The 18,343-nt window shown below is 40.6% G+C and overlaps 46 non-coding genes across 46 annotated transcripts; all 46 read left to right on the top strand.

Annotated features, from left to right (window-relative positions):
* trnal-caa (transfer RNA leucine (anticodon CAA)) lies at positions 1-112 on the top strand. Its single transcript has 2 exons — positions 1-38; positions 67-112. It is a non-coding gene; the product is annotated as a tRNA-Leu (tRNA).
* Positions 113-689: 577 nt separating this feature from the next.
* Positions 690-801, top strand: trnal-caa (transfer RNA leucine (anticodon CAA)). The gene is made up of 2 exons: positions 690-727; positions 756-801. It is a non-coding gene; the product is annotated as a tRNA-Leu (tRNA).
* Positions 802-919: 118 nt separating this feature from the next.
* Positions 920-1,031, top strand: trnal-caa (transfer RNA leucine (anticodon CAA)). Its single transcript has 2 exons — positions 920-957; positions 986-1,031. It is a non-coding gene; the product is annotated as a tRNA-Leu (tRNA).
* A 118-nt stretch (positions 1,032-1,149) lies between these two features.
* trnal-caa (transfer RNA leucine (anticodon CAA)) lies at positions 1,150-1,261 on the top strand. Its single transcript has 2 exons — positions 1,150-1,187; positions 1,216-1,261. It is a non-coding gene; the product is annotated as a tRNA-Leu (tRNA).
* A 118-nt stretch (positions 1,262-1,379) lies between these two features.
* Positions 1,380-1,491, top strand: trnal-caa (transfer RNA leucine (anticodon CAA)). The gene is made up of 2 exons: positions 1,380-1,417; positions 1,446-1,491. It is a non-coding gene; the product is annotated as a tRNA-Leu (tRNA).
* A 118-nt stretch (positions 1,492-1,609) lies between these two features.
* trnal-caa (transfer RNA leucine (anticodon CAA)) lies at positions 1,610-1,721 on the top strand. The gene is made up of 2 exons: positions 1,610-1,647; positions 1,676-1,721. It is a non-coding gene; the product is annotated as a tRNA-Leu (tRNA).
* Positions 1,722-1,839: 118 nt separating this feature from the next.
* On the top strand, positions 1,840-1,951 carry trnal-caa (transfer RNA leucine (anticodon CAA)). The gene is made up of 2 exons: positions 1,840-1,877; positions 1,906-1,951. It is a non-coding gene; the product is annotated as a tRNA-Leu (tRNA).
* Positions 1,952-2,069: 118 nt separating this feature from the next.
* Positions 2,070-2,181, top strand: trnal-caa (transfer RNA leucine (anticodon CAA)). Its single transcript has 2 exons — positions 2,070-2,107; positions 2,136-2,181. It is a non-coding gene; the product is annotated as a tRNA-Leu (tRNA).
* A 118-nt stretch (positions 2,182-2,299) lies between these two features.
* trnal-caa (transfer RNA leucine (anticodon CAA)) lies at positions 2,300-2,411 on the top strand. The gene is made up of 2 exons: positions 2,300-2,337; positions 2,366-2,411. It is a non-coding gene; the product is annotated as a tRNA-Leu (tRNA).
* A 577-nt stretch (positions 2,412-2,988) lies between these two features.
* Positions 2,989-3,100, top strand: trnal-caa (transfer RNA leucine (anticodon CAA)). The gene is made up of 2 exons: positions 2,989-3,026; positions 3,055-3,100. It is a non-coding gene; the product is annotated as a tRNA-Leu (tRNA).
* Positions 3,101-3,218: 118 nt separating this feature from the next.
* On the top strand, positions 3,219-3,330 carry trnal-caa (transfer RNA leucine (anticodon CAA)). Its single transcript has 2 exons — positions 3,219-3,256; positions 3,285-3,330. It is a non-coding gene; the product is annotated as a tRNA-Leu (tRNA).
* Positions 3,331-3,448: 118 nt separating this feature from the next.
* Positions 3,449-3,560, top strand: trnal-caa (transfer RNA leucine (anticodon CAA)). Its single transcript has 2 exons — positions 3,449-3,486; positions 3,515-3,560. It is a non-coding gene; the product is annotated as a tRNA-Leu (tRNA).
* Positions 3,561-3,678: 118 nt separating this feature from the next.
* Positions 3,679-3,790, top strand: trnal-caa (transfer RNA leucine (anticodon CAA)). The gene is made up of 2 exons: positions 3,679-3,716; positions 3,745-3,790. It is a non-coding gene; the product is annotated as a tRNA-Leu (tRNA).
* A 118-nt stretch (positions 3,791-3,908) lies between these two features.
* trnal-caa (transfer RNA leucine (anticodon CAA)) lies at positions 3,909-4,020 on the top strand. Its single transcript has 2 exons — positions 3,909-3,946; positions 3,975-4,020. It is a non-coding gene; the product is annotated as a tRNA-Leu (tRNA).
* Positions 4,021-5,287: 1,267 nt separating this feature from the next.
* Positions 5,288-5,399, top strand: trnal-caa (transfer RNA leucine (anticodon CAA)). The gene is made up of 2 exons: positions 5,288-5,325; positions 5,354-5,399. It is a non-coding gene; the product is annotated as a tRNA-Leu (tRNA).
* Positions 5,400-5,517: 118 nt separating this feature from the next.
* On the top strand, positions 5,518-5,629 carry trnal-caa (transfer RNA leucine (anticodon CAA)). Its single transcript has 2 exons — positions 5,518-5,555; positions 5,584-5,629. It is a non-coding gene; the product is annotated as a tRNA-Leu (tRNA).
* Positions 5,630-5,747: 118 nt separating this feature from the next.
* trnal-caa (transfer RNA leucine (anticodon CAA)) lies at positions 5,748-5,859 on the top strand. Its single transcript has 2 exons — positions 5,748-5,785; positions 5,814-5,859. It is a non-coding gene; the product is annotated as a tRNA-Leu (tRNA).
* A 348-nt stretch (positions 5,860-6,207) lies between these two features.
* On the top strand, positions 6,208-6,318 carry trnal-caa (transfer RNA leucine (anticodon CAA)). The gene is made up of 2 exons: positions 6,208-6,245; positions 6,273-6,318. It is a non-coding gene; the product is annotated as a tRNA-Leu (tRNA).
* Positions 6,319-6,666: 348 nt separating this feature from the next.
* trnal-caa (transfer RNA leucine (anticodon CAA)) lies at positions 6,667-6,778 on the top strand. Its single transcript has 2 exons — positions 6,667-6,704; positions 6,733-6,778. It is a non-coding gene; the product is annotated as a tRNA-Leu (tRNA).
* A 118-nt stretch (positions 6,779-6,896) lies between these two features.
* trnal-caa (transfer RNA leucine (anticodon CAA)) lies at positions 6,897-7,008 on the top strand. The gene is made up of 2 exons: positions 6,897-6,934; positions 6,963-7,008. It is a non-coding gene; the product is annotated as a tRNA-Leu (tRNA).
* A 118-nt stretch (positions 7,009-7,126) lies between these two features.
* trnal-caa (transfer RNA leucine (anticodon CAA)) lies at positions 7,127-7,238 on the top strand. The gene is made up of 2 exons: positions 7,127-7,164; positions 7,193-7,238. It is a non-coding gene; the product is annotated as a tRNA-Leu (tRNA).
* Positions 7,239-7,356: 118 nt separating this feature from the next.
* Positions 7,357-7,468, top strand: trnal-caa (transfer RNA leucine (anticodon CAA)). The gene is made up of 2 exons: positions 7,357-7,394; positions 7,423-7,468. It is a non-coding gene; the product is annotated as a tRNA-Leu (tRNA).
* A 1,037-nt stretch (positions 7,469-8,505) lies between these two features.
* On the top strand, positions 8,506-8,617 carry trnal-caa (transfer RNA leucine (anticodon CAA)). Its single transcript has 2 exons — positions 8,506-8,543; positions 8,572-8,617. It is a non-coding gene; the product is annotated as a tRNA-Leu (tRNA).
* A 118-nt stretch (positions 8,618-8,735) lies between these two features.
* On the top strand, positions 8,736-8,847 carry trnal-caa (transfer RNA leucine (anticodon CAA)). The gene is made up of 2 exons: positions 8,736-8,773; positions 8,802-8,847. It is a non-coding gene; the product is annotated as a tRNA-Leu (tRNA).
* A 118-nt stretch (positions 8,848-8,965) lies between these two features.
* Positions 8,966-9,077, top strand: trnal-caa (transfer RNA leucine (anticodon CAA)). Its single transcript has 2 exons — positions 8,966-9,003; positions 9,032-9,077. It is a non-coding gene; the product is annotated as a tRNA-Leu (tRNA).
* A 118-nt stretch (positions 9,078-9,195) lies between these two features.
* trnal-caa (transfer RNA leucine (anticodon CAA)) lies at positions 9,196-9,306 on the top strand. The gene is made up of 2 exons: positions 9,196-9,233; positions 9,261-9,306. It is a non-coding gene; the product is annotated as a tRNA-Leu (tRNA).
* A 348-nt stretch (positions 9,307-9,654) lies between these two features.
* On the top strand, positions 9,655-9,766 carry trnal-caa (transfer RNA leucine (anticodon CAA)). The gene is made up of 2 exons: positions 9,655-9,692; positions 9,721-9,766. It is a non-coding gene; the product is annotated as a tRNA-Leu (tRNA).
* A 118-nt stretch (positions 9,767-9,884) lies between these two features.
* Positions 9,885-9,996, top strand: trnal-caa (transfer RNA leucine (anticodon CAA)). The gene is made up of 2 exons: positions 9,885-9,922; positions 9,951-9,996. It is a non-coding gene; the product is annotated as a tRNA-Leu (tRNA).
* Positions 9,997-10,114: 118 nt separating this feature from the next.
* On the top strand, positions 10,115-10,226 carry trnal-caa (transfer RNA leucine (anticodon CAA)). Its single transcript has 2 exons — positions 10,115-10,152; positions 10,181-10,226. It is a non-coding gene; the product is annotated as a tRNA-Leu (tRNA).
* Positions 10,227-10,344: 118 nt separating this feature from the next.
* Positions 10,345-10,456, top strand: trnal-caa (transfer RNA leucine (anticodon CAA)). Its single transcript has 2 exons — positions 10,345-10,382; positions 10,411-10,456. It is a non-coding gene; the product is annotated as a tRNA-Leu (tRNA).
* Positions 10,457-10,574: 118 nt separating this feature from the next.
* On the top strand, positions 10,575-10,686 carry trnal-caa (transfer RNA leucine (anticodon CAA)). Its single transcript has 2 exons — positions 10,575-10,612; positions 10,641-10,686. It is a non-coding gene; the product is annotated as a tRNA-Leu (tRNA).
* A 577-nt stretch (positions 10,687-11,263) lies between these two features.
* Positions 11,264-11,375, top strand: trnal-caa (transfer RNA leucine (anticodon CAA)). The gene is made up of 2 exons: positions 11,264-11,301; positions 11,330-11,375. It is a non-coding gene; the product is annotated as a tRNA-Leu (tRNA).
* Positions 11,376-11,493: 118 nt separating this feature from the next.
* trnal-caa (transfer RNA leucine (anticodon CAA)) lies at positions 11,494-11,605 on the top strand. The gene is made up of 2 exons: positions 11,494-11,531; positions 11,560-11,605. It is a non-coding gene; the product is annotated as a tRNA-Leu (tRNA).
* Positions 11,606-11,723: 118 nt separating this feature from the next.
* On the top strand, positions 11,724-11,835 carry trnal-caa (transfer RNA leucine (anticodon CAA)). Its single transcript has 2 exons — positions 11,724-11,761; positions 11,790-11,835. It is a non-coding gene; the product is annotated as a tRNA-Leu (tRNA).
* A 118-nt stretch (positions 11,836-11,953) lies between these two features.
* Positions 11,954-12,065, top strand: trnal-caa (transfer RNA leucine (anticodon CAA)). Its single transcript has 2 exons — positions 11,954-11,991; positions 12,020-12,065. It is a non-coding gene; the product is annotated as a tRNA-Leu (tRNA).
* Positions 12,066-12,183: 118 nt separating this feature from the next.
* On the top strand, positions 12,184-12,295 carry trnal-caa (transfer RNA leucine (anticodon CAA)). The gene is made up of 2 exons: positions 12,184-12,221; positions 12,250-12,295. It is a non-coding gene; the product is annotated as a tRNA-Leu (tRNA).
* A 577-nt stretch (positions 12,296-12,872) lies between these two features.
* Positions 12,873-12,984, top strand: trnal-caa (transfer RNA leucine (anticodon CAA)). The gene is made up of 2 exons: positions 12,873-12,910; positions 12,939-12,984. It is a non-coding gene; the product is annotated as a tRNA-Leu (tRNA).
* Positions 12,985-13,561: 577 nt separating this feature from the next.
* trnal-caa (transfer RNA leucine (anticodon CAA)) lies at positions 13,562-13,673 on the top strand. The gene is made up of 2 exons: positions 13,562-13,599; positions 13,628-13,673. It is a non-coding gene; the product is annotated as a tRNA-Leu (tRNA).
* Positions 13,674-14,939: 1,266 nt separating this feature from the next.
* Positions 14,940-15,051, top strand: trnal-caa (transfer RNA leucine (anticodon CAA)). Its single transcript has 2 exons — positions 14,940-14,977; positions 15,006-15,051. It is a non-coding gene; the product is annotated as a tRNA-Leu (tRNA).
* A 347-nt stretch (positions 15,052-15,398) lies between these two features.
* trnal-caa (transfer RNA leucine (anticodon CAA)) lies at positions 15,399-15,510 on the top strand. Its single transcript has 2 exons — positions 15,399-15,436; positions 15,465-15,510. It is a non-coding gene; the product is annotated as a tRNA-Leu (tRNA).
* A 996-nt stretch (positions 15,511-16,506) lies between these two features.
* Positions 16,507-16,618, top strand: trnal-caa (transfer RNA leucine (anticodon CAA)). Its single transcript has 2 exons — positions 16,507-16,544; positions 16,573-16,618. It is a non-coding gene; the product is annotated as a tRNA-Leu (tRNA).
* Positions 16,619-16,736: 118 nt separating this feature from the next.
* On the top strand, positions 16,737-16,848 carry trnal-caa (transfer RNA leucine (anticodon CAA)). Its single transcript has 2 exons — positions 16,737-16,774; positions 16,803-16,848. It is a non-coding gene; the product is annotated as a tRNA-Leu (tRNA).
* A 118-nt stretch (positions 16,849-16,966) lies between these two features.
* Positions 16,967-17,078, top strand: trnal-caa (transfer RNA leucine (anticodon CAA)). Its single transcript has 2 exons — positions 16,967-17,004; positions 17,033-17,078. It is a non-coding gene; the product is annotated as a tRNA-Leu (tRNA).
* A 118-nt stretch (positions 17,079-17,196) lies between these two features.
* On the top strand, positions 17,197-17,308 carry trnal-caa (transfer RNA leucine (anticodon CAA)). Its single transcript has 2 exons — positions 17,197-17,234; positions 17,263-17,308. It is a non-coding gene; the product is annotated as a tRNA-Leu (tRNA).
* A 542-nt stretch (positions 17,309-17,850) lies between these two features.
* trnal-caa (transfer RNA leucine (anticodon CAA)) lies at positions 17,851-17,962 on the top strand. The gene is made up of 2 exons: positions 17,851-17,888; positions 17,917-17,962. It is a non-coding gene; the product is annotated as a tRNA-Leu (tRNA).
* Positions 17,963-18,080: 118 nt separating this feature from the next.
* trnal-caa (transfer RNA leucine (anticodon CAA)) lies at positions 18,081-18,192 on the top strand. The gene is made up of 2 exons: positions 18,081-18,118; positions 18,147-18,192. It is a non-coding gene; the product is annotated as a tRNA-Leu (tRNA).
* The last annotated feature ends 151 nt before the right edge of the window (positions 18,193-18,343 follow it).

The raw sequence follows: 18,343 nt of genomic DNA, 5'->3' as shown, positions 1-18,343 counted from the left end.
GTCAGAATGGCCGAGTGGTCTAAGGCGCCAGACTCAAGGTTCTTCAACCTTCTCAAATGTTAAGGATTCTGGTCTCCGAATGAAGGCGTGGGTTCAAATCCCACTTCTGACAACTAGCTTTTAAAATGAACACTTGAATTAACGTGAAGGTAATGAATCTTATATTCCTTTTTGAGTTTTTACCATCATGAATAATGAAAAGACTGAGCATCAGAACGCTAGTTGTGGCTGTCAGAATGGCCGAGTGGTCTAAGGCGCCAGACTCAAGGTCTTTCAACCTTTCAAATGTTGAGGATTCAGGTCTCCGAATGGAGGCGTGGGTTCAAATCCCACTTCTGACATGTAGCTTTTGTAATGAAAACTTGAAATAATGTGATGGTAATATATCTTATATTATCTTTTGAGTTTTTACCATCATGGACAATCAAAAGACTGAGCATCAGAAAAGCAGCCGTGACTGTCAGAATGGCCGAGTTGTCTAAGGCGCCAGACTCAAGGTTCTTCAACCTTCTCAAATGTTGAGGATTCTGGTCTCCGAATGGAGGCGTGGGTTCAAATCCCACTTCTGACAAGTAGCTTTTATAATGAAAACTTGAAGTAATGTGATGGTAATATATCTTATATTATCTTTTGAGTTTTTACCATCATGGACAATCAAAAGACTGAGCATCAGAAAACCAGCTGTGGCTGTCAGAATGGCCGAGTGGTCTAAGGCGCCAGACTCAAGGTGCTTCAACCTTCTCAAATGTTGAGGATTCTGGTCTCCGAATGGAGGCGTGGGTTCAAATCCCACTTCTGACAAGTAGCTTTTGTAATGAAAACTTGAAATAATGTGATGGTAATATATCTTATATTATCTTTTGAGTTTTTACCATCATGGACAATCAAAAGACTGAGAATCAGAAAACCAGTTGTGGCTGTCAGAATGGCCGAGTGGTCTAAGGCGCCAGACTCAAGGTGCTTCAACCTTCTCAAGTGTTGAGGATTCTGGTCTCCGAATGGAGGCGTGGGTTCAAATCCCACTTCTGACAAGTAGCTTTTATAATGAAAACTTGAAATAATGTGATGGTAATATATCTTATATTGTCTTTTGAGTTTTTACCATCATGGACAATCAAAAGACTGAGCATCAGAAAAGCAGTTGTGACAGTCAGAATGGCCGAGTGGTCTAAGGCGCCAGACTCAAGGCGCTTCAACCTTCTCAAATGTTGAGGATTCTGGTCTCCGAATGGAGGCGTGGGTTCAAATCCCACTTCTGACAAGTAGCTTTTATAATGAAAACTTGAAATAATGTGACGGTAATATATCTTATATTATCTTTTGAGTTTTTACCATAATGGACAATCAAAAGACTGAGCATCAGAAAAGCAGTTGTGACAGTCAGAATGGCCGAGTGGTCTAAGGCGCCAGACTCAAGGTGCTTCAACCTTCCCAAATGTTGAGGATTCTGATCTCCGAATGGAGGCGTGGGTTCAAATCCCACTTCTGACAAGTAGCTTTTATAATGAAAACTTGAATTAACGTGAAGGTAATGAATCTTATATTGCCATTTGAGTTTTTACCATCATGTATAATGAAAAGACTGAGCTTCAGAAAAGCAGCTGTGACTGTCAGAATGGCCGAGTGGTCTAAGGCGCCAGACTCAAGGTGCTTCAACCTTCTCAAATGTTGAGGATTCTGGTCTCCGAATGGAGGCGTGGGTTCAAATCCCACTTCTGACAAGTAGCTTTTGTAATGAAAACTTGAAATAATGTGATGGTAATATATCTTATATTATCTTTTGAGTTTTTACCATCATGGACAATCAAAAGACTGAGCATCAGAAAAGCAGCTCTGTCTGTCAGAATGGCCGAGTGGTCTAAGGCGCCAGACTCAAGGTTCTTCAACCTTCTCAAATGTTGAGGATTCTGGTCTCCGAATGGAGGCGTGGGTTCAAATCCCACTTCTGACAACTAGCTTTTAAAATGAACACTTGAATTAACGTGAAGGTAATGAATCTTATATTGCCATTTGAATTTTTACCATCATGTATAATGAAAAGACTGAGCTTCAGAAAAGCAGCTGTGACTGTCAGAATGGCCGAGTGGTCTAAGGCGCCAGACTCAAGCTGCTTCAACCTTCTCAAATGTTGAGGATTCTGGTCTCCGAATGGAGGCGTGGGTTCAAATCCCACTTCTGACAAGTAGCTTTTGTAATGAAAACTTGAAATAATGTGATGGTAATATATCTTATATTATCTTTTGAGTTTTTACCATCATGGACAATCAAAAGACTGAGCATCAGAAAAGCAGATGTGTCTGTCAGAATGGCCGAGTGGTCTAAGGCGCCAGACTCAAGGTTCTTCAACCTTCTCAAATGTTAAGGATTCTGGTCTCCGAATGAAGGCGTGGGTTCAAATCCCACTTCTGACAACTAGCTTTTAAAATGAACACTTGAATTAACGTGAAGGTAATGAATCTTATATTCCTTTTTGAGTTTTTACCATCATGAATAATGAAAAGACTGAGCATCAAAACGCTAGTTGTGGCTGTCAGAATGGCCGAGTGGTCTAAGGCGCCAGACTCAAGGTCTTTCAACCTTTCAAATGTTGAGGATTCAGGTCTCCGAATGGAGGCGTGGGTTCAAATCCCATTTCTTACATGTAGCTTTTGTAATGAAAACTTGAAATAATGTGATGGTAATATATCTTATATTATCTTTTGAGTTTTTACCATCATGGACAATCAAAAGACTGAGCATCAGAAAAGCAGCCGTGACTGTCAGAATGGCCGAGTTGTCTAAGGCGCCAGACTCAAGGTTCTTCAACCTTCTCAAATGTTGAGGATTCTGGTCTCCGAATGGAGGCGTGGGTTCAAATCCCACTTCTGACAAGTAGCTTTTATAATGAAAACTTGAAATAATGTGATGGTAATATATCTTATATTATCTTTTGAGTTTTTACCATCATGGACAATCAAAAGACTGAGCATCAGAAAACCAGCTGTGGCTGTCAGAATGGCCGAGTGGTCTAAGGCGCCAGACTCAAGGTGCTTCAACCTTCTCAAATGTTGAGGATTCTGGTCTCCGAATGGAGGCGTGGGTTCAAATCCCACTTCTGACAAGTAGCTTTTGTAATGAAAACTTGAAATAATGTGATGGTAATATATCTTATATTATCTTTTGAGTTTTTACCATCATGGACAATCAAAAGACTGAGAATCAGAAAACCAGTTGTGGCTGTCAGAATGGCCGAGTGGTCTAAGGCGCCAGACTCAAGGCGCTTCAACCTTCTCAAATGTTGAGGATTCTGGTCTCCGAATGGAGGCGTGGGTTCAAATCCCACTTCTGACAAGTAGCTTTTATAATGAAAACTTGAAATAATGTGACGGTAATATATCTTATATTATCTTTTGAGTTTTTACCATCATGGACAATCAAAAGACTGAGCATCAGAAAAGCAGTTGTGACAGTCAGAATGGCCGAGTGGTCTAAGGCGCCAGACTCAAGGTGCTTCAACCTTCCCAAATGTTGAGGATTCTGGTCTCCGAATGGAGGCGTGGGTTCAAATCCCACTTCTGACAAGTAGCTTTTGTAATGAAAACTTGAAATAATGTGATGGTAATATATCTTATATTATCTTTTGAGTTTTTACCATCATGGACAATCAAAAGACTGAGCATCAGAAAAGCAGTTGTGTCTGTCAGAATGGCCGAGTGGTCTAAGGCGCCAGACTCAAGGTGCTTCAACCTTCTCAAATGTTGAGGATTCTGGTTTCCGAATGGAGGCGTGGGTTCAAATCCCACTTCTGACATGTAGCTTTTGTAATGAAAACTTGAAAAAATGTGATGTTAATATATCTTATATTATCGTTTGAGTTTTTACCATCATGGACAATCCAAAGACTGAGCATCAGAAATGCAGCTGTGACTGTCAGAATGGCCGAGTGGTCTAAGGCGCCAGACTCAAGGTTCTTCAACCTTCTCAAATGTTGAGGATTCTGGTCTCCGAATGGAGGCGTGGGTTCAAATCCCACTTCTGACAAGTAGCTTTTATAATGAAAACTTGAAATAATGTGATGGTAATATATCTTATATTATCTTTTGAGTTTTTACCATCATGGACAATCAAAAGACTGAGCATCAGAAAAGCAGCTGTGTCTGTCAGAATGGCCGAGTGGTCTAAGGCGCCAGACTCAAGGTTCTTCAACCTTCTCAAATGTTGAGGATTCTGGTCTCCGAATGAAGACGTGGGTTCAAATCCCACTTCTGACAACTAGCTTTTAAAATGAACACTTGAATTAATGTGAAGGTAATGAATCTTATATTCCTTTTTGAGTTTTTACCATCATGAATAATGAAAAGACTGAGCATCAGAACGCTAGTTGTGGCTGTCAGAATGGCCGAGTGGTCTAAGGCGCCAGACTCAAGGTCTTTCAACCTTTCAAATGTTGAGGATTCAGGTCTCCGAATGGAGGCGTGGGTTCAAATCCCACTTCTGACATGTAGCTTTTGTAATGAAAACTTGAAATAATGTGATGGTAATATATCTTATATTATCTTTTGAGTTTTTACCATCATGGACAATCAAAAGACTGAGCATCAGAAAAGCAGCCGTGACTGTCAGAATGGCCGAGTTGTCTAAGGCGCCAGACTCAAGGTTCTTCAACCTTCTCAAATGTTGAGGATTCTGGTCTCCGAATGGAGGCGTGGGTTCAAATCCCACTTCTGACAAGTAGCTTTTATAATGAAAACTTGAAATAATGTGCCGGTAATATATCTTATATTATCTTTTGAGTTTTTACCATCATGGACAATCAAAAGACTGAGCATCAGAAAAGCAGCCGTGACTGTCAGAATGGCCGAGTTGTCTAAGGCGCCAGACTCAAGGTTCTTCAACCTTCTCAAATGTTGAGGATTCTGGTCTCCGAATGGAGGCGTGGGTTCAAATCCCACTTCTGACAAGTAGCTTTTATAATGAAAACTTGAAATAATGTGATGGTAATATATCTTATATTATCTTTTGAGTTTTTACCATCATGGACAATCAAAAGACTGAGCATCAGAAAACCAGCTGTGGCTGTCAGAATGGCCGAGTGGTCTAAGGCGCCAGACTCAAGGTGCTTCAACCTTCTCAAATGTTGAGGATTCTGGTCTCCGAATGGAGGCGTGGGTTCAAATCCAACTTCTGACAAGTAGCTTTTGTAATGAAAACTTGAAATAATGTGATGGTAATATATCTTATATTATCTTTTGAGTTTTTACCATCATGGACAATCAAAAGACTGAGAATCAGAAAACCAGTTGTGGCTGTCAGAATGGCCGAGTGGTCTAAGGCGCCAGACTCAAGGTGCTTCAACCTTCTCAAGTGTTGAGGATTCTGGTCTCCGAATGGAGGCGTGGGTTCAAATCCCACTTCTGACAAGTAGCTTTTATAATGAAAACTTGAAATAATGTGATGGTAATATATCTTATATTGTCTTTTGAGTTTTTACCATCATGGACAATCAAAAGACTGAGCATCAGAAAAGCAGTTGTGACAGTCAGAATGGCCGAGTGGTCTAAGGCGCCAGACTCAAGGCGCTTCAACCTTCTCAAATGTTGAGGATTCTGGTCTCCGAATGGAGGCGTGGGTTCAAATCCCACTTCTGACAAGTAGCTTTTATAATGAAAACTTGAAATAATGTGACGGTAATATATCTTATATTATCTTTTGAGTTTTTACCATCATGGACAATCAAAAGACTGAGCATCAGAAAAGCAGTTGTGACAGTCAGAATGGCCGAGTGGTCTAAGGCGCCAGACTCAAGGTGCTTCAACCTTCCCAAATGTTGAGGATTCTGGTCTCCGAATGGAGGCGTGGGTTCAAATCCCACTTCTGACAAGTAGCTTTTGTAATGAAAACTTGAAATAATGTGATGGTAATATATCTTATATTATCTTTTGAGTTTTTACCATCATGGACAATGAAAAGACTGAGCATAAGAAAACCAGTTGTGGCTGTCAGAATGGCCGAGTGGTCTAAGGCGCCAGACTCAAGGTGCTTCAACCTTCTCAAATGTTGAGGATTCTGGTCTCCGAATGGAGGCGTGGGTTCAAATCCCACTTCTGAAAACTAGCTTTTATAATGAAAACATGAATTAATGTGAAGGTAACATATCTTATATTATCTTTTGAAATTTTACCATCATGGACAATGAAAAGACTGAGCATCAGAAAGCTAGTTCTGAGTGTCAGAATGGCCGAGTGGTCTAAGGCGCCAGACTCAAGGTCTTTCAACCTTTCAAATGTTGAGGATTCTGGTCTCTGAATGGAGGCGTGGGTTCAAATCCCACTTCTGACATGTAGCTTTTGTAATGAAAACTTGAAATAATGTGATGGTAATATATCTTATATTATCTTTTGAGTTTTTACCATCATGGACAATCAAAAGACTGAGCATCAGAAAAGCAGCCGTGACTGTCAGAATGGCCGAGTTGTCTAAGGCGCCAGACTCAAGGTTCTTCAACCTTCTCAAATGTTGAGGATTCTGGTCTCCGAATGGAGGCGTGGGTTCAAATCCCCCTTCTGACAACTAGCTTTTAAAATGAACACTTGAATTAACGTGAAGGTAATGAATCTTATATTGCCATTTGAGTTTTTACCATCATGTATAATGAAAAGACTGAGCTTCAGAAAAGCAGCTGTGACTGTCAGAATGGCCGAGTGGTCTAAGGCGCCAGACTCAAGGTGCTTCAACCTTCTCAAATGTTGAGGATTCTGGTCTCCGAATGGAGGCGTGGGTTCAAATCCCACTTCTGACAAGTAGCTTTTGTAATGAAAACTTGAAATAATGTGATGGTAATATATCTTATATTATCTTTTGAGTTTTTACCATCATGGACAATCAAAAGACTGAGCATCAGAAAAGCAGCTGTGTCTGTCAGAATGGCCGAGTGGTCTAAGGCGCCAGACTCAAGGTGCTTCAACCTTCTCAAATGTTGAGGATTCTGGTTTCCGAATGGAGGCGTGGGTTCAAATCCCACTTCTGACATGTAGCTTTTGTAATGAAAACTTGAAAAAATGTGATGTTAATATATCTTATATTATTGTTTGAGTTTTTACCATCATGGACAATCCAAAGACTGAGCATCAGAAATGCAGCTGTGACTGTCAGAATGGCCGAGTGGTCTAAGGCGCCAGACTCAAGGTTCTTCAACCTTCTCAAATGTTGAGGATTCTGGTCTCCGAATGGAGGCGTGGGTTCAAATCCCACTTCTGACAAATAGCTTTTAAAATGAACACTTGAATTAACGTGAAGGTAATGAATCTTATATTGCCATTTGAATTTTTACCATCATGTATAATGAAAAGACTGAGCTTCAGAAAAGCAGCTGTGACTGTCAGAATGGCCGAGTGGTCTAAGGCGCCAGACTCAAGGTGCTTCAACATTCTCAAATGTTGAGGATTCTGGTCTCCGAATGGAGGCGTGGGTTCAAATCCCACTTCTGACAAGTAGCTTTTGTAATGAAAACTTGAAATAATGTGATGGTAATATATCTTATATTATCTTTTGAGTTTTTACCATCATGGACAATCAAAAGACTGAGCATCAGAAAAGCAGCTGTGTCTGTCAGAATGGCCGAGTTGTCTAAGGCGCCAGACTCAAGGTTCTTCAACCTTCTCAAATGTTGAGGTTTCTGGTCTCCGAATGAAGGCGTGGGTTCAAATCCCACTTCTGACAACTAGCTTTTAAAATTAACACTTGAATTAACGTGAAGGTAATGAATCTTATATTCCTTTTTGAGTTTTTACCATCATGAATAATGAAAAGACTGAGCATCAGAACGCTAGTTGTGGCTGTCAGAATGGCCGAGTGGTCTAAGGCGCCAGACTCAAGGTCTTTCAACCTTTCAAATGTTGAGGATTCAGGTCTCCGAATGGAGGCGTGGGTTCAAATCCCACTTCTGACATGTAGCTTTTGTAATGAAAACTTGAAATAATGTGATGGTAATATATCTTATATTATCTTTTGAGTTTTTACCATCATGGACAATCAAAAGACTGAGCATCAGAAAAGCAGCCGTGACTGTCAGAATGGCCGAGTTGTCTAAGGCGCCAGACTCAAGGTTCTTCAACCTTCTCAAATGTTGAGGATTCTGGTCTCCGAATGGAGGCGTGGGTTCAAATCCCACTTCTGACAAGTAGCTTTTATAATGAAAACTTGAAATAATGTGACGGTAATATATCTTATATTATGTTTTGAGTTTTTACCATCATGGACAATCAAAAGACTGAGCATCAGAAAACGAGTTGTGGCTGTCAGAATGGCCGAGTGGTCTAAGGCGCCAGACTCAAGGTTCTTCAACCTTCTCAAATGTTGAGGATTCTGGTCTCCGAATGGAGGCCTGGGTTCAAATCCCACTTCTGACAAGTAGCTTTTATAATGAAAACTTGAAATAATGTGACGGTAATATATCTTATATTATCTTTTGAGTTTTTACCATCATGGACAATCAAAAGACTGAGCATCAGAAAACCAGTTGTGACTGTCAGAATGGCCGAGTGGTCTAAGGCGCCAGACTCAAGGTGCTTCAACCTTCTCAAATGTTGAGGATTCTGGTCTCCGAATGGAGGCGTGGGTTCAAATCCCACTTCTGACATGTAGCTTTTGTAATGAAAACTTGAAATAATGTGAAGGTAACATATCTTACATTATCTTTTGAGTTTTTACCATCATGGACAATCAAAAGACTGAGCATCAGAAAAGCAGTTGTGACAGTCAGAATGGCCGAGTGGTCTAAGGCGCCAGACTCAAGGTGCTTCAACCTTCCCAAATGTTGAGGATTCTGGTCTCCGAATGGAGGCGTGGGTTCAAATCCCACTTCTGACAAGTAGCTTTTGTAATGAAAACTTGAAATAATGTGATGGTAATATATCTTATATTATCTTTTGAGTTTTTACCATCATGGACAATGAAAAGACTGAGCATAAGAAAACCAGTTGTGGCTGTCAGAATGGCCGAGTGGTCTAAGGCGCCAGACTCAAGGTGCTTCAACCTTCTCAAATGTTGAGGATTCTGGTCTCCGAATGGAGGCGTGGGTTCAAATCCCACTTCTGACAACTAGCTTTTATAATGAAAACATGAATTAATGTGAAGGTAACATATCTTATATTATCTTTTGAAATTTTACCATCATGGACAATGAAAAGACTGAGCATCAGAAAGCTAGTTCTGAGTGTCAGAATGGCCGAGTGGTCTAAGGCGCCAGACTCAAGGTCTTTCAACCTTTCAAATGTTGAGGATTCTGGTCTCTGAATGGAGGCGTGGGTTCAAATCCCACTTCTGACATGTAGCTTTTGTAATGAAAACTTGAAATAATGTGATGGTAATATATCTTATATTATCTTTTGAGTTTTTACCATCATGGACAATCAAAAGACTGAGCATCAGAAAAGCAGCCGTGACTGTCAGAATGGCCGAGTTGTCTAAGGCGCCAGACTCAAGGTTCTTCAACCTTCTCAAATGTTGAGGATTCTGGTCTCCGAATGGAGGCGTGGGTTCAAATCCCCCTTCTGACAACTAGCTTTTAAAATGAACACTTGAATTAACGTGAAGGTAATGAATCTTATATTGCCATTTGAGTTTTTACCATCATGTATAATGAAAAGACTGAGCTTCAGAAAAGCAGCTGTGACTGTCAGAATGGCCGAGTGGTCTAAGGCGCCAGACTCAAGGTGCTTCAACCTTCTCAAATGTTGAGGATTCTGGTCTCCGAATGGAGGCGTGGGTTCAAATCCCACTTCTGACAAGTAGCTTTTGTAATGAAAACTTGAAATAATGTGATGGTAATATATCTTATATTATCTTTTGAGTTTTTACCATCATTGACAATCAAAAGACTGAGCATCAGAAAAGCAGCTGTGTCTGTCAGAATGGCCGAGTGGTCTAAGGCGCCAGACTCAAGGTGCTTCAACCTTCTCAAATGTTGAGGATTCTGGTTTCCGAATGGAGGCGTGGGTTCAAATCCCACTTCTGACATGTAGCTTTTGTAATGAAAACTTGAAAAAATGTGATGTTAATATATCTTATATTATCGTTTGAGTTTTTACCATCATGGACAATCCAAAGACTGAGCATCAGAAATGCAGCTGTGACTGTCAGAATGGCCGAGTGGTCTAAGGCGCCAGACTCAAGGTTCTTCAACCTTCTCAAATGTTGAGGATTCTGGTCTCCGAATGGAGGCGTGGGTTCAAATCCCACTTCTGACAAATAGCTTTTAAAATGAACACTTGAATTAACGTGAAGGTAATGAATCTTATATTGCCATTTGAATTTTTACCATCATGTATAATGAAAAGACTGAGCTTCAGAAAAGCAGCTGTGACTGTCAGAATGGCCGAGTGGTCTAAGGCGCCAGACTCAAGGTGCTTCAACCTTCTCAAATGTTGAGGATTCTGGTCTCCGAATGGAGGCGTGGGTTCAAATCCCACTTCTGACAAGTAGCTTTTGTAATGAAAACTTGAAATAATGTGATGGTAATATATCTTATATTATCTTTTGAGTTTTTACCATCATGGACAATCAAAAGACTGAGCATCAGAAAAGCAGCTGTGTCTGTCAGAATGGCCGAGTGGTCTAAGGCGCCAGACTCAAGGTTCTTCAACCTTCTCAAATGTTGAGGTTTCTGGTCTCCGAATGAAGGCGTGGGTTCAAATCCCACTTCTGACAACTAGCTTTTAAAATTAACACTTGAATTAACGTGAAGGTAATGAATCTTATATTCCTTTTTGAGTTTTTACCATCATGAATAATGAAAAGACTGAGCATCAGAACGCTAGTTGTGGCTGTCAGAATGGCCGAGTGGTCTAAGGCGCCAGACTCAAGGTCTTTCAAACTTTCAAATGTTGAGGATTCAGGTCTCCGAATGGAGGCGTGGGTTCAAATCCCACTTCTGACATGTAGCTTTTGTAATGAAAACTTGAAATAATGTGATGGTAATATATCTTATATTATCTTTTGAGTTTTTACCATCATGGACAATCAAAAGACTGAGCATCAGAAAAGCAGCCGTGACTGTCAGAATGGCCGAGTTGTCTAAGGCGCCAGACTCAAGGTTCTTCAACCTTCTCAAATGTTGAGGATTCTGGTCTCCGAATGGAGGCGTGGGTTCAAATCCCACTTCTGACAAGTAGCTTTTAAAATGAACACTTGAATTAACGTGAAGGTAATGAATCTTATATTGCCATTTGAGTTTTTACCATCATGTATAATGAAAAGACTGAGCTTCAGAAAAGCAGCTGTGACTGTCAGAATGGCCGAGTGGTCTAAGGCGCCAGACTCAAGGTGCTTCAACCTTCTCAAATGTTGAGGATTCTGGTCTCCGAATGGAGGCGTGGGTTCAAATCCCACTTCTGACAAGTAGCTTTTGTAATGAAAACTTGAAATAATGTGATGGTAATATATCTTATATTATCTTTTGAGTTTTTACCATCATGGACAATCAAAAGACTGAGCATCAGAAAAGCAGCTGTGTCTGTCAGAATGGCCGAGTGGTCTAAGGCGCCAGACTCAAGGTGCTTCAACCTTCTCAAATGTTGAGGATTCTGGTTTCCGAATGGAGGCGTGGGTTCAAATCCCACTTCTGACATGTAGCTTTTGTAATGAAAACTTGAAAAAATGTGATGTTAATATATCTTATATTATCGTTTGAGTTTTTACCATCATGGACAATCCAAAGACTGAGCATCAGAAAAGCAGTTGTGACAGTCAGAATGGCCGAGTGGTCTAAGGCGCCAGACTCAAGGTTCTTCAACCTTCTCAAATGTTGAGGATTCTGGTCTCCGAATGGAGGCGTGGGTTCAAATCCCACTTCTGACAAATAGCTTTTGTAATGAAAACTTGAAATAATGTGATGGTAATATATCTTATATTATCTTTTGAGTTTTTACCATCATGGACAATGAAAAGACTGAGCATAAGAAAACCAGTTGTGGCTGTCAGAATGGCCGAGTGGTCTAAGGCGCCAGACTCAAGGTGCTTCAACCTTCTCAAATGTTGAGGATTCTGGTCTCCGAATGGAGGCGTGGGTTCAAATCCCACTTCTGACAAGTAGCTTTTATAATGAAAACTTGAAATAATGTGACGGTAATATATCTTATATTATCTTTTGAGTTTTTACCATCATGGACAATCAAAAGACTGAGCATCAGAAAACCAGTTGTGACTGTCAGAATGGCCGAGTGGTCTAAGGCGCCAGACTCAAGGTGCTTCAACCTTCTCAAATGTTGAGGATTCTGGTCTCCGAATGGAGGCGTGGGTTCAAATCCCACTTCTGACATGTAGCTTTTGTAATGAAAACTTGAAATAATGTGAAGGTAACATATCTTATATTATCTTTTGAAATTTTACCATCATGGAATATGAAAAGACTGAGCATCAGAAAGCTAGTTGTGAGTGTCAGAATGGCCGAGTGGTCTAAGGCGCCAGACTCAAGGTCTTTCAACCTTTCAAATGTTGAGGATTCAGGTCTCTGAATGGAGGCGTGGGTTCAAATCCCACTTCTGACATGTAGCTTTTGTAATGAAAACTTGAAATAATGTGATGGTAATATATCTTATATTATCTTTTGAGTTTTTACCATCATGGACAATCAAAAGACTGAGCATCAGAAAAGCAGCCGTGACTGTCAGAATGGCCGAGTTGTCTAAGGCGCCAGACTCAAGGTTCTTCAACCTTCTCAAATGTTGAGGATTCTGGTCTCCGAATGGAGGCGTGGGTTCAAATCCCGCTTCTGACAAGTAGCTTTTATAATGAAAACTTGAAATAATGTGACGGTAATATATCTTATATTATCTTTTGAGTTTTTACGATCATGGACAATCAAAAGACTGAGCATCAGAAAACCAGTTGTGGCTGTCAGAATGGCCGAGTGGTCTAAGGCGCCAGACTCAAGGTGCTTCAACCTTCTCAAATGTTGAGGATTCTGGTCTCCGAATGAAGGCGTGGGTTCAAATCCCACTTCTGACAACTAGCTTTTATAATGAACACTTGAATTAACGTGAAGGTAATGAATCTTATATTCCTTTTTGAGATTTTACCATCATGAATAATGAAAAGACTGAGCATCAGAACGCTTGTTGTGGCTGTCAGAATGGCCGAGTGGTCTAAGGCGCCAGACTCAAGGTCTTTCAACCTTTCAAATGCTGAGGATTCAGGTCTCCGAATGGAGGCGTGGGTTCAAATCCCACTTCTGACATGTAGCTTTTGTAATGAAAACTTGAAATAATGTGATGGTAATATATCTTATATTATCTTTTGAGTTTTTACCATCATGGACAATCAAAAGACTGAGCATCAGAAAAGCAGCCGTGACTGTCAGAATGGCCGAGTTGTCTAAGGCGCTAGACTCAAGGTTCTTCAACCTTCTCAAATGTTGAGGATTCTGGTCTCCGAATGGAGGCGTGGGTTCAAATCCCACTTCTGACAAGTAGCTTTTATAATGAAAACTGGAAATAATGTGACGGTAATATATCTTATATTATCTTTTGAGTTTTTACCATCATGAATAATGAAAAGACTGAGCATCAGAGCGCTAGTTGTGGCTGTCAGAATGGCCGAGTGGTCTAAGGCGCCAGACTCAAGATGCTTCAACCTTCTCAAATTTTGAGGATTCTGGTCTCCGAATGGAGGCGTGGGTTCAAATCCCACTTCTGACAACTAGCTTTTATAATGAAAACTTGAATTAATGTGAAGGTAATATATCTTATATTATCTTTTGAGTTTTTACCATCATGGACAATGAAAAGACTGAGCATCAGAAAGCTAGTTGTGAGTGTCAGAATGGCCGAGTAGTCTAAGGCGCCAGACTCAAGGTGCTTCAACCTTCTCAAATGTAGAGGATTCTGGTCTCCGAATGGAGGCGTGGGTTCAAATACCACTTCTGACAAGTAGCTTTTATAATGAAAACTTGAAATAATGTGATGGTAATATATCTTATATTATCTTTTGAGTTTTTACCATCATGAATAATGAAAAGACTGAGCATCAGAACACTAGTTGTGGCTGTCAGAATGGCCGAGTGGTCTAAGGCGCCAGACTCAAGGTCTTTCAAACTTTCAAATGTTGAGGATTCAGGTCTCCGAATGGAGGCGTGGGTTCAAATCCCACTTCTGACAAGTAGCTTTTATAATGAAAACTTGAAATAATGTGACAGTAATATATCTTATATTATCTTTTGAGTTTTTATCATCATGGACAATCAAAAGACTGAGCATCAGAAAACCAGTTGTGGCTGTCAGAATGGCCGAGTGGTCTAAGGCGCCAGACTCAGGGTGCTTCAACCTTCTCAAATGTAGAGGATTCTGGTGTCCGAATAGAGGCGTGGCTTCAAATCCCACTTCTGACAACTAGCTTTTAAAATGAACACTTGAATTAACGTGAAGGTAATGAATCTTATATTGCCGTTTGAGTTTTTACCATCATGTATAATGAAAAGACTGAGCTTCAGAAAAGCAGCTGTGACTGTCAGAATGGCCAAGTGGTCTAAGGCGCCAGACTCAAGGTGCTTCAACCTTTCAAATGTTGAGGATTCAGGTCTCCGAATGGAGGCGTGGGTTCAAATCCCACTTCTGACATGTAGCTTTTGTAATGAAAACTTGAAATAATGTGATGGTAATATATCTTATATTATCTTTTGAGTTTTTACCATCATGGACAATCAAAAGACTGAGCATCAGAAAAGCAGCCGTGACTGTCAGAATGGCCGAGTTGTCTAAGGCGCCAGACTCAAGGTTCTTCAACCTTCTCAAATGTTGAGGATTCTGGTCTCCGAATGGAGGCGTGGGTTCAAATCCCACTTCTGACAACTAGCTTTTAAAATGAACACTTGAATTAACGTGAAGGTAATGAATCTTATATTGCCATTTGAGTTTTTACCATCATGTATAATGAAAAGACTGAGCTTCAGAAAAGCAGCTGTGACTGTCAGAATGGCCGAGTGGTCTAAGGCGCTAGACTCAAGGTTCTTCAACCTTCTCAAATGTTGAGGATTCTGGTCTCCGAATGGAGGCGTGGGTTCAAATCCCACTTCTGACAAGTAGCTTTTATAATGAAAACTTGAAATAATGTGACGGTAATATATCTTATATTATCTTTTGAGTTTTTACCATCATGGACAATCAAAAGACTGAGCATCAGAAAACCAGTTGTGGCTGTCAGAATGGCCGAGTGGTCTAAGGCGCCAGACTCAAGGTGCTTCAACCTTCTCAAATGTTGAGGATTCTGGTCTCCGAATGAGGCGTGGGTTCAAATTCCACTTCTGACAAGTAGCTTTTATAATGAAAACTTGAAATAATGTGACGGTAATATATCTTATATTATCTTTTGAGTTTTTACCATCATGAATAATGAAAAGACTGAGCATCAGAAAGCTAGTTGTGGCTGTCAGAATGGCCGAGTGGTCTAAGGCGCCAGACTCAAGATGCTTCAACCTTCTCAAATGTTGAGGATTCTGGTCTCCGAATGGAGGCGTGGGTTCAAATCCCACTTCTGACAACTAGCTTTTATAATGAAAACTTGAATTAATGTGAAGGTAATATATCTTATATTATCTTTTGAGTTTTTACCATCATGGACAATGAAAAGACTGAGCATCAGAAAGCTAGTTGTGAGTGTCAGAATGGCCGAGTAGTCTAAGGCGCCAGACTCAAGGTGCTTCAACCTTCTCAAATGTAGAGGATTCTGGTCTCCGAATGGAGGCGTGGGTTCAAATACCACTTCTGACAAGTAGCTTTTATAATGAAAACTTGAAATAATGTGATGGTAATATATCTTATATTATCTTTTGAGTTTTTTCCATCATGAATAATGAAAAGACTGAGCATCAGAACACTAGTTGTGGCTGTCAGAATGGCCGAGTGGTCTAAGGCGCCAGACTCAAGGTCTTTCAACCTTTCAAATGTTGAGGATTCAGGTCTCCGAATGGAGGCGTGGGTTCAAATCCCACTTTTGACAAGTAGCTTATCTTGACGTTTGAGTTTTTACCATCATGGACAATCAAAAGACTGAGCATCAGAAAAGCAGCTGTGACTGTCAGAATGGCCGAGTGGTCTAAGGCGCCAGACGCAAGGTGCTTCAACCTTCTCAAATGTTGAGGATTCTGGTCTCCGAATGGAGGTGTGGGTTCAAATCCCACTTCTGACAACTAGCTTTTATAATGAAAACTTGAATTAATGTGAAGGTAACATATCTTATATTATCATTTGAGTTTTTACCATCATGGACAATCAAAAGACTGAGCATCAGAAAAGCAGCCGTGACTGTCAGAATGGCCGAGTTGTCTAAGGCGCCAGACTCAAGGTTCTTCAACCTTCTGAAATGTTGAGGATTCTGGTCTCCGAATGGAGGCGTGGGTTCAAATCCCACTTCTGACAACTAGCTTTTAAAATGAACACTTGAATTAACGTGAAGGTAATGAATCTTATATTGCCGTTTGAGTTTTTACCATCATGTATAATGAAAAGACTGAGCTTCAGAAAAGCAGCTGTGACTGTCAGAATGGCCGAGTGGTCAAAGGCGCCAGACTCAAGGTGCTTCAACCTTCTCAAATGTAGAGGATTCTGGTCTCCGAATGGAGGCGTGGGTTCAAATCCCACTTCTGACAAGTAGCTTTTGTAATGAAAACTTGAAAAAATGTGATGGTAATATATCTTATATTATCTTTTGAGTTTTTACCATCATGGACAATCAAAAGACTGAGCATCAGAAAAGCAGCTGTGTCTGTCAGAATGGCCGAGTGGTCTAAGGCGCCAGACTCAAGGTGCTTCAACCTTCTCAAATGTTGAGGATTCTGGTCTCCGAATGGAGGCGTGGGTTCAAATCCCACTTCTGACAAGTAGCTTTTGTAATGAAAACTTGAAAAAATGTGATGTTAATATATCTTATATTATCATTTGAGTTTTTACCATCATGGACAATCAAAAGACTGAGCATCAGAAAAGCAGCTGTGACTGTCAGAATGGCCGAGTGGTCTAAGGCGCCAGACTCAAGGTGCTTCAACCTTCTCAAATGTTGAGGATTCTGGTCTCCGAATGGAGGCGTGGGTTCAAATCCCACTTCTGACAAGTAGCTTTTATAATGAAAACTTGAAATAATGTGACGGTAATATATCTTATATTATCTTTTGAGTTTTTACCATCATGGACAATCAAAAGACTGAGCATCAGAAAACCAGTTGTGGCTGTCAGAATGGCCGAGTGGTCTAAGGCGCCAGACTCAAGGTGCTTCAACCTTCTCAAATGTTGAGGATTCTGGTCTCCGAATGAAGGCGTGGGTTCAAATCCCACTTCTGACAACTAGCTTTTAAAATGAACACTTTTTGAGTTTTTACCATCATGAATAATGAAAAGACTGAGCATCAGAACGCTAGTTGTGGCTGTCAGAATGGCCGAGTGGTCTAAGGCGCCAGACTCAAGGTCTTTCAACCTTTCAAATGTTGAGGATTCAGGTCTCCGAATGGAGGCGTGGGTTCAAATCCCACTTCTGACATGTAGCTTTTGTAATGAAAACTTGAAATAATGTGATGGTAATATATCTTATATTATCTTTTGAGTTTTTACCATCATGGACAATCAAAAGACTGAGCATCAGAAAAGCAGCCGTGACTGTCAGAATGGCCGAGTTGTCTAAGGCGCCAGACTCAAGGTTCTTCAACCTTCTCAAATGTTGAGGATTCTGGTCTCCGAATGGAGGCGTGGGTTAAAATCCCACTTCTGACAACTAGCTTTTAAAATGAACACTTGAATTAACGTGAAGGTAATGAATCTTATATTGCCATTTGAGTTTTTACCATCATGTATAATGAAAAGACTGAGCTTCAGAAAAGCAGCTGTGACTGTCAGAATGGCCGAGTGGTCTAAGGCGCCAGACTCAAGGTGCTTCAACCTTCTCAAATGTTGAGGATTCTGGTCTCCGAATGGAGGCGTGGGTTCAAATCCCACTTCTGACAAGTAGCTTTTATAATGAAAACTTGAAATAATGTGACGGTAATATATCTTATATTATCTTTTGAGTTTTTACCATCATGGACAATCAAAAGACTGAGCATCAGAAAACCAGTTGTGGCTGTCAGAATGGCCGAGTGGTCTAAGGCGCCAGACTCAAGGTGCTTCAACCTTCTCAAATGTTGAGGATTCTGGTCTCCGAATGAAGGCGTGGGTTCAAATCCCACTTCTGACAACTAGCTTTTAAAATGAACACTTGAATTAACGTGAAGGTAATGAATCTTATATTCCTTTTTGAGTTTTTACCATCATGAATAATGAAAAGACTGAGCATCAGAACACTAGTTGTGGCTGTCAGAATGGCCGAGTGGTCTAAGGCGCCAGAC

The sequence above is a fragment of the Pseudorasbora parva genome, chromosome 15 (assembly GCF_024679245.1).
Source record: "Pseudorasbora parva isolate DD20220531a chromosome 15, ASM2467924v1, whole genome shotgun sequence".
NCBI lineage: Eukaryota > Metazoa > Chordata > Actinopteri > Cypriniformes > Gobionidae > Pseudorasbora > Pseudorasbora parva.
Note: the sequence above shows the minus strand (reverse complement) of the source record. Positions and strands in the feature narration are given on the sequence as shown.